The sequence below is a fragment of the Ovis aries genome, chromosome 23 (genome assembly GCF_016772045.2).
Source record: "Ovis aries strain OAR_USU_Benz2616 breed Rambouillet chromosome 23, ARS-UI_Ramb_v3.0, whole genome shotgun sequence".
Taxonomy (NCBI): Eukaryota; Metazoa; Chordata; class Mammalia; order Artiodactyla; family Bovidae; genus Ovis; species Ovis aries.
This window is the reverse complement of record NC_056076.1, coordinates 39954346-39968658: the sequence shown is the minus strand read 5'-3', so window position 1 is coordinate 39968658 and position 14313 is coordinate 39954346. Positions and strand designations below refer to the sequence as shown.

General features: G+C 43.3%; 1 long non-coding RNA gene across 1 annotated transcript in view; it reads left to right on the top strand.

Annotated features, from left to right (window-relative positions):
* Positions 1-14313, top strand: part of LOC105604473 (uncharacterized) — a 246354-nt gene that overhangs the window by 107594 nt on the left and 124447 nt on the right. The window contains exon 4 of the long non-coding RNA XR_003586675.3: positions 2372-2481. This is a non-coding gene — a long non-coding RNA (uncharacterized LOC105604473). The remainder of the gene's footprint in view (positions 1-2371; positions 2482-14313) is intronic.

Below are 14313 nucleotides of genomic sequence, written 5' to 3'. Positions count from 1 at the left end.
GTACTTATACATTTATTCCAGGATTAAACCAAGTATAACTGATAGCACAGTTAGAGATATTTATGTTCTAAACCAGTGGTTTTCAAGCTCTATTCCCTTTCAACTCTGTGTCCTTGGGGCTCCCTGGCTCATCTTTAATCAGAATTTTCTATAGTGAGCTTCTCCATATGATTTTTTTTTTAACTGGAAGTCTTCTCAAGATCAAAAGGGGTTTAAAACAAAATGCTATTTCATTTTTAAAAAAGCAGTTGATTATAATAGGTCCAGTTTGGAGGAAGAGGGATACTCAAATTAAGAGGGCTAGAAGTTCTGGCATACTAGAAAGAGTTTTAAAAACAGCAAAACATTCAGCAAGTAAAAGTTGCTTGTCGTCTCACATTTCTTCTTGCTTTATGTCAAAGCTTCATTTTATTTTTCCAAAAAGAAAATTATAAGAAAGTAAAATTACAAAAAGATCTGGTTACAAAGGCAACCTCCAGGCTCTGTTAAAGGGTTGTTATGGGTTCACCTCAAGCTGTGTGCCTTTGGCATTTGAAACAATTATGTTTATTATCAGCATAGACCTCAGGGAGAAAAGAAAGATTTTCAAGGATCAGAGAGTAAACTATAGTCAGTATCCTCCATTTAGTAGACACGATAATGGATCTTAGAGAGAAATATGTTTTCATAGAAGCTGTAGAGTAACAAACCAAGTATTGGAGAAATATTCAACTGTTTTGTAAGTCATGCATTATCAGAGATTTTATTTTCCTGCTGCTATTTCTAAACTTGAGAAACTCAATACCCTTTCGTCTTCAAGCAACTCAGCTGAACAATTTTATGTGTAATAGCTTTCAGATTGAAACTTTTTGCCACCTCTTAAACACTGGCCAAGTTGTCTTTTGACTGATTTTTGGTGAATTTTCTTAGTTTCCATGATTTGGTAAGCTCCAGGGCATTTTCCCCTACTCCATTTTTTTTAATATTCCTTGAGCGACCATCTTTGTAGACTCCTGGTTCCCAGTATTTTAAGACTGGAAAGAAGCTTTAGGTTAATACAGTCTAGTTCAGTTCAGTTCAGTCGCTCAGTCATGTCCGACTCTTTGCGACCCCATGAATTGCAGCATGCCAGGCCTCCCTGTCCATCACCAACTCCTGGAGTTCACTCAGATTCATGTCCATCGAGTCAGTGATGCCATCCAGCCATCTCTTCCTCGGTCGTCCCCTTCTCCTCCTGCCCCCAATCCCTCCCAGCATCAAAGTCTTTTCCAGTGAATCAACTCTTCGCATGAGGTGGCCAAAGTACTGGAGTTTCAGCTTCAACATCAGTCCTTCCAATGAACACCCAGGGCTGATCTCCTTCAGAATGGACTGGTTGGATGTGCTTGCAGTCCAAGGGACTCTCAAGAGTCTTCTCCAACACCACAGTTCAAAAGCATCAATTCTTCGGCACTCAGCCTTCTTCAAGTCCAACTCTCACATCCATACGTGACTACTGGAAAAACCATAGCCTTGACTAGATGGACCTTTGTTGGCAAAGTAATGTCTCTGCTTTTCAATACACTGTCTAGGTTGGTCATAACTTTCCTTGCAAGGAGTAAGCGTCTTTCAGTTTCATGGCTGCAGTCACCATCTGCAGTGATCTTGGAGCCCCAAAAAATAAAGTCTGCCACTGTTTCTACTGTTTCCCCATCTATTTCCCATGAAGTGATGGGACCAGATGCCATGATCTTCGTTTTCTGAATGTTGAGCTTTAAGCCAACTTTTTCACTCTCCTCTTTCACTTTCATCGAGAGGCTCTTTAGTTCCTCTTCACTTTCTGCCATAACATGGTTATATTAAAGATGAAATAAGAGAAGCACAGGCTGTGGCTTTAAATTACATTTTGGTACGGTTTTAAAACAGTTTAACTGTTATAATTATGGCAGCTTTTACCTGTTTTAAATTTAGATATAAAGGATCATATGTTTATCTTTTCTAATTTTTTATTGATTTTTCCTTTTTGTCATACACCTCAAAACTGGGCAGTGATAGTCCACGATTTCTTAAGTTATAAGGTTAATTTTAGAAAAAAATGAAAGCATCTAAACCAATGGATAAATTATAGTAAGATCCTTTTATTGAACCCTGTGATCATTAATGAATTTATCATTTAATCTGTCCTTGTCTTTTAAATATCTTGAAAATAACCAAAACATTCTTTTAACTCTTGCAGGTTTTTATGAAACCAGGATAAAATATTAATAATATGCATAAAATGTCTGTGTGTTCTTAGAACTACAGTTGTATTAAATATCTGATGCAAAAGCAGAACAGTCATGTTGTAGAAAACGTTAGCAACACGTCTGAATTGTTGGATTTCTCATGACTTGTCCCTCTTGTAACATCACAGCGATTGCACCATGGTTTTCTCCTGAATGTGAAACTTGAAGTTGTGGATAAGTGAAACCCCAGGTGAATTTGCTTGCTACGATTATGGATATTGACGACCAAAGTATAAAGGTACACGTTTCGATTAGTGTGATATTATATTGGCGTTTCCCCTGTGTCTCCTGTGAGGCTGGCTTCAGAGGCTCTAAGTTCCTGTCTCAGAGGGAGGATGGAACTTGGCCCGAGTTCATTGCTGGTCTCGTGTCTCTGTTCTCGTGTCTCAGCTGACATGTGTGGAAGAGGATTCTATAGCTTAGACACGACTGATTTTCTGAAGGCTCTCACACATCTTTGTTTGCACTTGCTGCTGAGATGTCACAAATTTTGTTCCTTTTAAAAAAAAAACCTTCTTTTTGTTGGTATCATCAGATTTTTCTTGAAACTGTTGTCATTAAGCTGCTGAAGAACGATTACCTCTTTGTTCTCTACTAGTCAAACAAAAGATTTGATGTTGAATTGAAAATCGATTCACAGATTTCTATACCATCCTTGTTGTGACATCTGTGTTTTTTAAAAAATATACACATCTTCAAAATTAAATTATCCTTAAGTGAAAGCCTTTCATTTTTTCACACAGACAGCTGAAAGTAACTGTGGAATTCAATAAATCTTCTACAGCATATGACAGTTCAAGATTCATTTTCCACACGAGCACAGTTTATTTTCATATTAATAAAAAATTGAAGTCAGTGAATATTTATAGGCTTTATTAATAAAGATGTATTTAAGTTGGATATACAGTTGGATATAATTGAAAAGAAATCTTATTTGCTCTATGCCTAATTTGAAAATAACTTCTAATTCATCTCATAGAGAATAATCAGTATATATATATATATATATATATATATATTTATTTATTTATTTTAGTAAAATACAGAGATGAGTATTTGGCTTGGTCACAGGTTATCAAGACCAGATACTGGCAATGTCCTTTATTTTTCTGACAGGTGAAACCAATAACTGTGCTAAATGCTATTCAGGAATATGTTATAGGTGTTCTATCCCACATACATTGTTATTAATGTTTACATTTAATTTTAAGCATATTAAGTTCTTATTTGTGACTTTTTATTGTTTACTCTTATTATAGCGCTTACTGTGGAAATGATTTTTGGATCTCATAATTATAAATTCAGTAATGTTTCATTACTGAAAATGAGCATCAATTTTTTTCTTTATATTCTTACTTAACTTTCATTATAAAATCACTGCATTTCTAGGAAAAGCTTTATCTTGATAGTACATCACATGTTATTTAGAATTTTAATTGACAGATTATTTTCTTGTGATTCCTAAGATACATAATACAATAGTATCCAATTGAACATATTTGCCAGCTTATTGTGTGATCACATTGGATTAGTACTACCTTTTGAAATATTGTTTGAAAACCTTTAGCTCCTAAAGTAAATTTAGTATACTTCTTTATTTACTATCTCAGCATCGAACTTTTAAAATCTCTTATGATTTCGCTGAGCCTTCCAAAGAAATATTTCATATGTCTTCTTCTTTTTCTTTCATGGAAGTTGCTTTGTCCTTTATTAGTGGCAAAAAAGTTGAAAAGTATCTGGTACTTCTGACGAGATTAGAACCCTAATGTTACCTCCATGACTGTGGGCTAATGGAAATCCCTTTAGGATTTTAGGCTAAATTAAGATGTGACATGGGGCTTTAGAAAATCTGCGGTGAATTGCTTCCACACACCCTTAGGTCTGCCAGAATATATCCATCTTGAAATGACATACATGTCTTGGGGCTTGTGGAGAACTTGAGGTCCCCCAGGGAGCCTCTGACCTCCTGCAGCACGTGCTGTCACGGCCCCTCCCTCCCGTCTCCTCCCCAGGCAGGCCCTCAGTTGGGTACATGCTCTTCCTGCCCCCAGAGGTGGAGGGGAGGAGATGGTCTGGGGGCTGGCGCAGTTGTCTGAATAGAAACAGATTACAGAGAAGACTCGGAAGCATGGCTTCAAGTCCTATTCAGCACTGTTCCCAAAGATACAGGGCGTTGAAAATGAGCATCAGGTTTTTCCTCTGATTCTTGTTCAAGGCGATTAAAGGCGGAGAGTGAGGCTGTCTTTGCAAGTAGGAAAATTAGTTGCTTTCCCTATCTTCTCTTGGCCCGAGGCATCCATCTGTGCCTTTATGAATGTGCTGATCCTATTGTTCCGTAATCTTCTTTTTTGAAGTCAATACCCTCAAGGACTGTCTTTATCCTTGGCAGTGATGGATGCTGAGTGTACGTGTGAATGAATGGGTGAGTGCAGCGGTGCTCAGTGGCATGGAGTGTACCCTAAAACCCTCCTATGTGAATGGGAGTCCAGTGTGTTAGTCACAGCGCACTCTCCCCTTAAGCTCAGCTGCCAGGAAATCTAAGGTGGCCTTCTGCACAGGAAAGCGCCCTAGGTCACCCTGGTGGGGTTTCATTCCAGCTCTGACTCCTATTTAACCAAGTTAGTAACTTCGTGGTTACCTGACGTATTGTTTTTCTTGGTGGCTCAGATGGTAAAGCATCTGCCTGCAATGCAGAAGACCCGGGTTCAGTCCCTGGGTTGGGAAGATCCCCTGGAGAAGGAAATGGCAACCCACTCCAGTACTCTTGCCTGGAAAATCCCATGGACGAAGGAGCTTGGTAGGCTACAGTCCATGGGGTTGCAAAGAGTTGGACATGACTGAGCAACTTCACACACCTCTGGAGAGCAGCGGCCTGCAGTGCCCACCTAGGGGGTTGGCTATAAGCATCGGGATAGGGAGCCTCGCTGTGCCCTGCCCTCTCTAGGGCCTCAGTGGCCACCACCATGGTTATTGGTCAGTGCAGGTGCTCTGGGCTGCTCTCCCAGGGGCCCTGGGCCTCAAGGAAGTAATCACCAGCTGTAGAAGGAGAGGAGATGAGCCCAGGCTCCCTGGGGAACAAAACAGTGAGTTCCCTGGAATCCCTGGGGACACTGCAGAGCACTTGCGATGTACCATGGGCCCAGTCTTAACACTGATAGTGATGATGGTGCCAGACACTTTTCTCAGGGTTTTTATGCACGAGTGTATCCTCACAGCAACTGGAATGATGTACTATATGACCCTGTGTGTCTGGCCTCTTTCACTCCGTTTTGAAGCTTTCATCCAAGTTGTAGTGTGCATCACTATTTTATCCTTTTTTTATTTCTGAATAGTATTCCCTTGTATGGATGTATCACGTTTTGTTCATCACTGATAGACATTTGGGTTGTTTCCCCTTTTGGCTATTTTAATAATGCTGCTGTGAACATCTGGGTGTGTTTTTGTGTGCGTGCATGCTTTCACTTCACTCAGGTACACACTAGGAGGGGGATTGCTGGGTCTTATGGTATTTCTCTGTTTAAAATTGTTCTCCAGAGTGGCTGCAGCATGTTACATTCTCATTGGAACCTCTCACAAAGGTCCAAGGAACCTCTCTACATCCCTGCCAACATTTGTTCCTATCTATTTTGTTTATTTTGTAATCATCCTATTGGGCCTTATGTGTTTAGAACCAGAGAGTCTGAATTATTACCTGCAACCACTAGGTTATGTCTTGGCCAAGAGGGCTGGGATGCAGCAATGGTTGCTTTGTGGTTGTAGCAATAGTAGTGGCAGTAGTGGATGTGATGGTGTTGGTCTCCAGTGTCAGAGACACAGTCCTAGTAGAGTAAGAAGACCCAGGTACTGAATATGGGGTTTGTTCTGGGTACCTGGTTAGGGATGTCGTGTAGCTCATCTTTATCTTCACAACTCTTTTGTTAATTTTTTTTATTGAGATATAGTTGATGTGTAGGGTTGTATCAATATGAGTTTTAGGTGCACCGTATGATTCAAGATTTGTTTCTGTTCTGCAAGCATCACTACCATAAGTCTAGCCACACAACAGCCCTTCCAGGTAGCTGTTATTTCTTCTTTGTAGTCGGCGTGGAGAACTGACCAGAGTGTCACAGCTAGTTTGTGTGCTTAGACAGTCAGTCGTGTCTGACTCTCTGCGGCCCCATGGACTGTAGTCCACCAGGCTCCTCTGTCCATGGGGATTCTCCAGGCAAGAATACTGGAGTCAGTTGCCATGCCCGCCTCCAGGGGATCTTCCTGATCCAGGGATGGAACCCAGGCCTCCCGCACTGCAGGCAGATTCTTTACACTTACATAATTACACAGCTAGTTTACACTTGGGTGTTTTGCTTTCATTTTAGCTCTTACTTCAGAGCTATGATGAGCCATTGAAATTAGGGAGCATCCTTGTCAGTGCTGGAGAGTGGGACCAAGGCAGTTTGTGTCAAGATATTCTACACTCTGCCAGGACTAGTCAGGCCAGATATTCTGCTTTTCATACCAAAAATATGGATTCAGTTGTGTGTGGTTCATTGGTAGGTGAGCTGTGAAGTTTTTCTTACAACGGCAAGAATTTAAGATACTACTTCTCCTTGATCATATGTGTGCTGAGTGCTAAGTCGCTTCAGTTGTGTCCGACTCTTTGCAACCCCATGGACTGTAGCCCGCCAGGCTCCTCTGTCCATGGGAATCTCCAGACAAGAATACTGGAGTGGGTTGCCATGGATAACAGTGTATATTAATTACCATGGTTACTCTCTAATAAATATTTATGATGTACTCAGTGTGTATCGTGTTCAGTTTACAGCCAACTATTATGGTTAATAACTGTTCTTTTGTTTGGTTGTACACTGTACTCTGTTATATCTGAAAACCCATTACTGTCCCCTTATCAGGAATTGTAGATTAAATTATAATAGACAGATGGATGCTTTTAGGAAGTTTAGCCTTAATTTGGGGGAAAAAATGTATTCTACAAATAAATGTAAAGGGATAACTTAAAACAGAGTAATATTTGATAAATATTTGCCCGGTGGGAAGCGCTGCTAAGCTGTGAAATGAATTATAAATGAATTCCAAATAGATGTTTTAGGAACTTCTACTGAATCATTAATAAATTGAGTCTCTTCAGCAAGTCTTTTCATATTTAATGCATTAACTGGATTATGTATTTGTGGCATTTCTAAATGAAACAAGAGCATCATAGCCAAGAGGAATTGTCGGGGTAAGTGGTTTATGTGTAGGACTCGAAGCTGGTTTGAATTTTAGGTCAAACCAATAAGTTTAAAGCTTTTTGTTTGAAAACACCTACGGGTGGACTCGCGCAAAGCGGAAGTCCAAATACAAGCCTGTGAGTGCTTGCTGTAATTAAGGCTTGCCAGCGCTTCGAGGAAGTCGCCTGACCCCCACGGGTCCTGGTGTAATTATCTGTCAGAGAGGGAGCAGAGTCTGGAGTGCGTCCTGTCACTTGGCAGTGTCTCCAACACGGATGCATTTTTGAAAATGGTTTTGAAATACGAGGCTAAAACAAGATACCCTGTTTAAAATGACAGTCCTTTGAGTTAAACTTCTAATTAATGGCCATTACGGTGCCGCGGTGATTATCACCATCTTCATTTGGGAAGGATATTGGGACAACTTTCAAAAATATTATGACCCATTAATGAAAAGATAATTTTCCGAGTAGGTGACAATATCAATTAATGTCAGCTGTGATTTCCAGAGGAGTTGAAGCAGGTGCATCCTTGCGACCACGGTCACAACAAACAGCAATCGATGGTAACTGCTGTGCTCCTCCCTCGGGTGTGGCGTCCCATGCAGCCTCTTCCTTTCCCCGTCCGTGCGGCCACCCCACAAGGGAGCCTCGGGGAGGAACCAGCGCAGGTGGCTTGGGTGACTCGCCCGAGGCTACAGCGTCTCTATGTGGTAGAGCAGATGGGGACTGGGTAGCCCAGGTCCCAGCCCAAGCTCTTCATCTGTAGCGGGGCATCTCCACCTGTGCAGGGCAGAAAGCGACTCAGCCCTGGGGGCTGTGTGTCTCTGGTGCAGCCACTGGCTCTGTGGTTTAGCACAAAAGTAGCCATGAAAACTTTATTTGTGGACAATTCCAATTCTTTTACGTGTCATTAAATAGTCTTCTTCTTTTTTTTTTTTTAGCAGTTTAAAAATGTAAAAACCATTTTTAGCCACTGGCATGCATAGAACAGGTACCAGACCCTGTTTAGCCTGGAAACTGTATTTCCCAGCTCCTGTCTTAATAGATCTGCTGTGCTGATTGGACAGTGAGATGAACTCACTGAGTTGTTACCTTTAGTATAATCTGTTTTAGACACCCACCTTATTTTTTTGGATATTTGATCTGTAAAGAAAACCAAATCGGTATTTAATTTTCGATCTAGTTTTAGTAAGTTTTATACAGTCAGTCAAGGAGGTAGAAGAGATGGTGCCACGGATCAACACTTTCTAGACTTAAATGCATGTTTCTTAGTAGCAATGGATTGTTGTTTAGTTGCTAAGTCATGTCCAACTCTTTGTGACCCCTTGGACTGGGCTCCACTGTCCATGGGATTTCCCAGGCAAGAATACTGGAGTGGGTTGCTACTTCCTTCCCCAGGCGATCTTCCCAACCCAGGAAATGAAACTTGCATCTCCTGCACTGGCAGGTGGATTCTTTACCACTGAGCCATCAGGAAAACCCATCAATGGATAATCAGTCGTTGATTTAATTTTCAGAGTAAAGGTAGTCAATCTCTCTGCCTCCGCCACCCCATGATGTATATTCTTTCCCAGAGTCTGTGTCTCTGCCACTGGTGTTGTATTCTCCAAGAACTGTGTGGAGACTTACTTTGCACATTTTTTATGGAAGTCAGTGTATCCAACACAGAAACCTTCCCAGCAGCATGAAGAACTGTGGTGGCGGGGAGCTGCCCACTGGGCTGGAGCCACTGTCACGCTCCCGGGTACCCTCACCTGCTCATCCCCCAGCCTGACCTGCAGGATCTGCCAAGATCCTGCCGTGTGACTATTTGGCTGGAGGCGCCAGCTGAGTCACGAGCTTGGGAGAATAGAAATAGCGCATTTCGCAGCTTCTCCACAGAACACTGCCTGTGTGGAACCTCCTAAATAAAATATGACGATGAAGGAGCACTGGTTGTTCTGAACCCTTGTTTCGGGATCATGTATCTCTTCGAGTGTCTGCTGTAGACGGCGAAGCTGCAGAGTACACGTGCCTGTGTACACAGAGGCTGGATGCTGTTTGTGTTTCAAGGGTTAATGGACTTTTCAAAAACTTTTTATTTTGTATTGGGGTATAGCCAATTAACAATGTTGTGGTAATTTCAGGTGAACAGTGAAGGGACTCAGCCATACATATGTATGTATCTATTCTTCCCTAAACCCCTCTGCCAAGCAGGCTGCCACGTGATGTTGAGCAGAGTTTTATGTGCTCCACAGTAGGTCCTTATTGGTTATCCATTTTAAATATAGCAGCGTGTACATGCCCATCCCAAACTCCCTAACTATCCCTTTCCCCTGACAACCATAAGTTCATTCTCTAAGTCTCTGAGTCTCTTTCTGTTCTGTAAGTTTATTTGTATCATTTCTTTTTAGATTCCACAGATAAGGGATGCTGCATGATATTTCCCCTTCTCTGTCTGACTTATTTCACTCAGTGTGACAGTCTCTAGGTCCATCCGTGTTGCTGCAAATGGTATTATTTCATTCTTTTTCATGGCTATCATTCCACTGTATATATGTACTACATCTTTATCCATCCCTCTGTCGATGGACATTTAAGTTGCTTCTATGGCTTGGCTCTTGTGAACAGTGCTGCAGTTAACCCTGGGGAGCATATATGCTGTCAGATCATGGTTTGTTTGTTTTTTTCAAGAGTTAATGGACTTTTGACCAAGTTAGTGGAAGGCCCTCCATTCCCTATAATCTATCACCTCATTCAAAGCTTTGCATTTACTCAGAAATTGTGAAGCTGCTTGCCTGCTGTGGTAGTGAAGACTCATTCCCCAGGCCTCGTCGGATGGTGCTGTCTAGACTCGCTGCCTGTGGAGCAAACCAGAGAGTCTGTGGCTGCATCTTAGCTTTGGGCGAGACGCGGTGTCTGCTGTTGCTCTGAACAGAAGTGTGCCATTTCTGACCAGCTGCCGCGCTGACATCCCAAATGCCCTCACTAATACTGACACTTGGCTAATTATGCTGAGCATCGTCTCATTCTCTCACATCCTGCTTTACTCTATTTTTACCCCTGGAAGAATCTCTCTCAAAAATAAATGAAGACACCCCAGAATAAACTGATTAGGCAGGATGGCGAATACATTTCCCACCTTGTTACAAAATCTGTGTCGTTCCTTGTGATACAAGAAATGGCGGTAGACTCGGGGAAAGGGGGATCTTCTCCAAGCAGGGCGTGGGTGGAGTCTCACTCCGGTTAATTTATTTCCAAATGAAGTTGTGTTATCTTTCCATTGCTGCTGTAACAAATTACTGCAAACTCAGTGGCTTAAAGTGACACAAACTGGCGCATTATATTTCCCTGTGTCGCTGGGCTAGAGCGGAGGTTTCAGCAAGGCTGTCTCCCTTCAGGAAGCTCTGAGGAGTCCAGTTTCCAGTCTTTGTCAGTTTCTATTCCTTGGCTCTTGGTGCTTTTCTTCACCTTTACAGTTAGCAGGCAGCACAAATACAGAGAGTAGCATTGAAACATGTATATCACCATATGCACAATTAGATGGCTAGTGGGAATTTGCTGTATGATGCAGGGAACCCAAACCTGGTGCCCTGTGATGACCTAGAAGGATAGGATGGTATGGGAGGTGAGAGGGAGGCTCAAGAGAGAAGGGGACATATGTATGTCATTTTGTATATAGTTGCTTAGTCATGTCCAACTCTTTGTGACCCCATGGACTGTAGCCCACCAGGCTTCTCTGTCCATGGGATTCTCCAGGCAAGAATACTGGAGTGGGTTGCCAGTTCCTTCTCCAGGGGATCTTTCTGACCCAAGGAGTAAACCTGAATCTCCTGCATTGCAGGCGGATTCTTTACCATTTGAGCCACCAGGGAAGCCCAGAGGTATGTATACATATGGTTGATGGCAGAAACTAATGCAATACTGTAAAGCAATTATCCTCCAATTAAAATAAATACAAATTAAAATTCTATTGTTGACAACGCTACCATATTTCTATGCAAAAATAAATATATATATTGTAATTTTCATTGTAAAATCTGTTTAAATATAAAGCTTCTAAATATTAAACAATATAAAGTCAGCAGGTATCACCTCCATCCCTCCCTCTGGCATTTCTGCCTCGGGACATCTGGATATCATGGGCCCCCAGGATAACCCAGGATAGGATGGTCTCTGCCATCTCAGAGTCCGTCACTTGATCATACCTTCAGCGTCCCTCCTATGATGTACAGGAGCATCTTCACAGGTTTTAGGGGTTCGGCTGTGGCATTACCGAGACCATCATTCTGCCTACTGCAGTGGTGTCAGGTAAAGTTAAGATACTAACAGCAGAAGAGGCCAGCCCTTCCTTCCATGTAATTGGCATTTTTGAGTCACTGAGCTCCGTGGGGCAGAAGGGACCATTCTGGGAGCCGGGGGCCAGGGATGAGACCTCACAGCCTGGCTGGGAGATGAGTTACATCACAGAGCAGTGTCGAGTGCAGGGCATAGATGCGTTCACCTACTGCAGTGCAGCAAGCAGAGATGTGGAGGGGCAGATGGCTGTTCAAGAAGAGCAGTCTCTCTTCTCTTAGAGAAAGTGTACAACATGCCTTGTTTTATTGCATTTCCAAACACCAAATGCCTTTATTTACTATCATGTGGAGACAAAGGATATTCAGATTTAATGTTTTAAACCGTGTGTGTGTGTATGCATGTATGTGTATTTGTCCACACACACACAGATATATCTACTTAGTTTAACCGAGAGCTGCTTGGGCCGGCAGGCTGTTGCAGATCTGTGTTTGGACCTGGATACAGGGGCATCATGGTTAACTGCACGCCTGTGGCACTGTCGGGGCTCAGCTGCAGGGAGCAGGGGCCTGCAGCTCAGGCAGCTGGAATAAATCCTCCTTTTCTGCTACTCCTGCTTGGAGACTTATCGCCCACACCTCCTCTCCTGGCCTCCGTCTCTGTGTGCATCCTTGCTTCCTTGGCAGAGCCAGCACAGGCCATGGAAACAAGGGACCAGGCTGCATTCATGGGGATGGTCTCCTCCTGACCCTGAGGGGGCCTTTGACAGACAGAGATGGGGTGTGTAGATCTTGAAAACGCAGAGGGTGGATTTGTGTTGCAGGATTGTTGAAGCTGGGCTTCCCTGGTAGCTCAGACAGTAAAGAATCCACCTGCAGTGCAGGACCACAGGTTCGATCCCTGGGTCAGGAAGATCCCCTGGAGAAGGGAATGGCAGCCCCCTCCAGTATTCTTGCCTGGAGAATCCCATGGACAGAGGAGCCTGGCGGGCCACATACAGTCCATGGGGTCGCAAAGAGTCAGACATAAAAACCATCTCTGGGGCTTCCCCAGTGGCTCAGATGGTGAAGAATCCGCCTGCAGTGCAGGAGACCCAGGTCTGATTCCTAGGTTGAAGCAAATGAGAGAGGAGTTGGAGCTGAACTGTCTGTGTTGGGTCCAGAGGTGCAGGGTCGCAGCCCCGTGAGTAGCTGGCCATCAGGGACTCAGGAGGGACGCAGAGTGGGCATAGGTGCCACTGACTGTATCCAGTATCCCGGCTTCAGGGTGGAACTGGGGGAACTTTTCCCGGCTTCTGTGCAAGTGAAGTTTTCCTGCAGCTGCAGAATGTGAGCTCCCATCCCCAGGGAGCAGGTTAGGAATGGGGCGCTCCCGCCTCACCCCAGACCTGCCGAGTCAGATCCTGCATTTGAACTGGAACCCTCTCCGCAGAGCTGCAGTCCTGTATTTAACCAGAACTTGATGTCACTTACATGTTCCATGTGAGCATGTCCTGGGGCACACAGACCCAAACCTGTTTCTTCCCTCGGTGTCCACAGTTTACTAAACAGCAGCTCAGCCAGCAGCTTGCTCGGTTCAGACACTGGGGAGCTATTCCTAAAACCTACCTGTCTCAGAATAGCATGCAGCCCCCACCTCATCCTATTGATTCTCACTCCTGGTATTGTGTCCCTAGTCTCCTTACGTCTCTTCATCTCCATGACAACCACTATAATGAAAGCCGGCACGGGTCTCTCATGGACCACTCCGCTTCCCTTCCAGCTGGGCTCTCTGCACCCCCGAGACCCTGTCAGTCCATGCTGCACAGAGATGCCAGAGTGAACTTACACGTGAAATGGAGCACCCACCTTTAGGTGGTGGTTGTTGTTGAGTCGCTCAGTCGAGTCCAACTCTTTGTGACCCCATGGACTGCAACACACCAGGCTTCTCTGTCCTTCACCATCTCCCAAAGTTTGCTTAAACTCGTGTCCATTAAATAAATATAATCATTAATAATTCTGGTCTTCTATGTCCATGAAAGACACCTAATGTAGCCTCCTCACCATTATTCACCAAAAGCTGTGAAATATGGTTATAGAACATTACCCTTATAATTTCTCATTATTGAAATGAGAAAAACTCTAACATGAGAATATAACTATTCTAAGTATGTGTATGTATTTGTCGCTCAGTTGTGTCTGACTCTTTGTGACCCCATGGACTACAGTCTGCCAGGCTCCTCTGTTCATGGAATTCTCCAGGCAAGAGTACTGGAGTGGGCTGCCATTTCCTTCTCTAGGGGATCTTCCTGACCCAGGGATCGAACCCAGGTCTTGATCTGCCATGCAGATATGCAGTACAGGGGGATTCTTTATCATCTGAGCTACAGGGAAGTCCCAACCATTCTAAATATGGTTACATAATATTCCCCTTATAAAATATTAACCATTATTGAAATGAGGAAAACTCCAGAACACAAGAATATAATTATTCTATGAGCTACTAATTATACTGAAATCTTCTCAGGACATCCCTATATTCAAAGGCCTCTGTTATTAGTGACCTATTCAAATGCCCACATTACTAAAATAGCAGTCATGTAGTTCT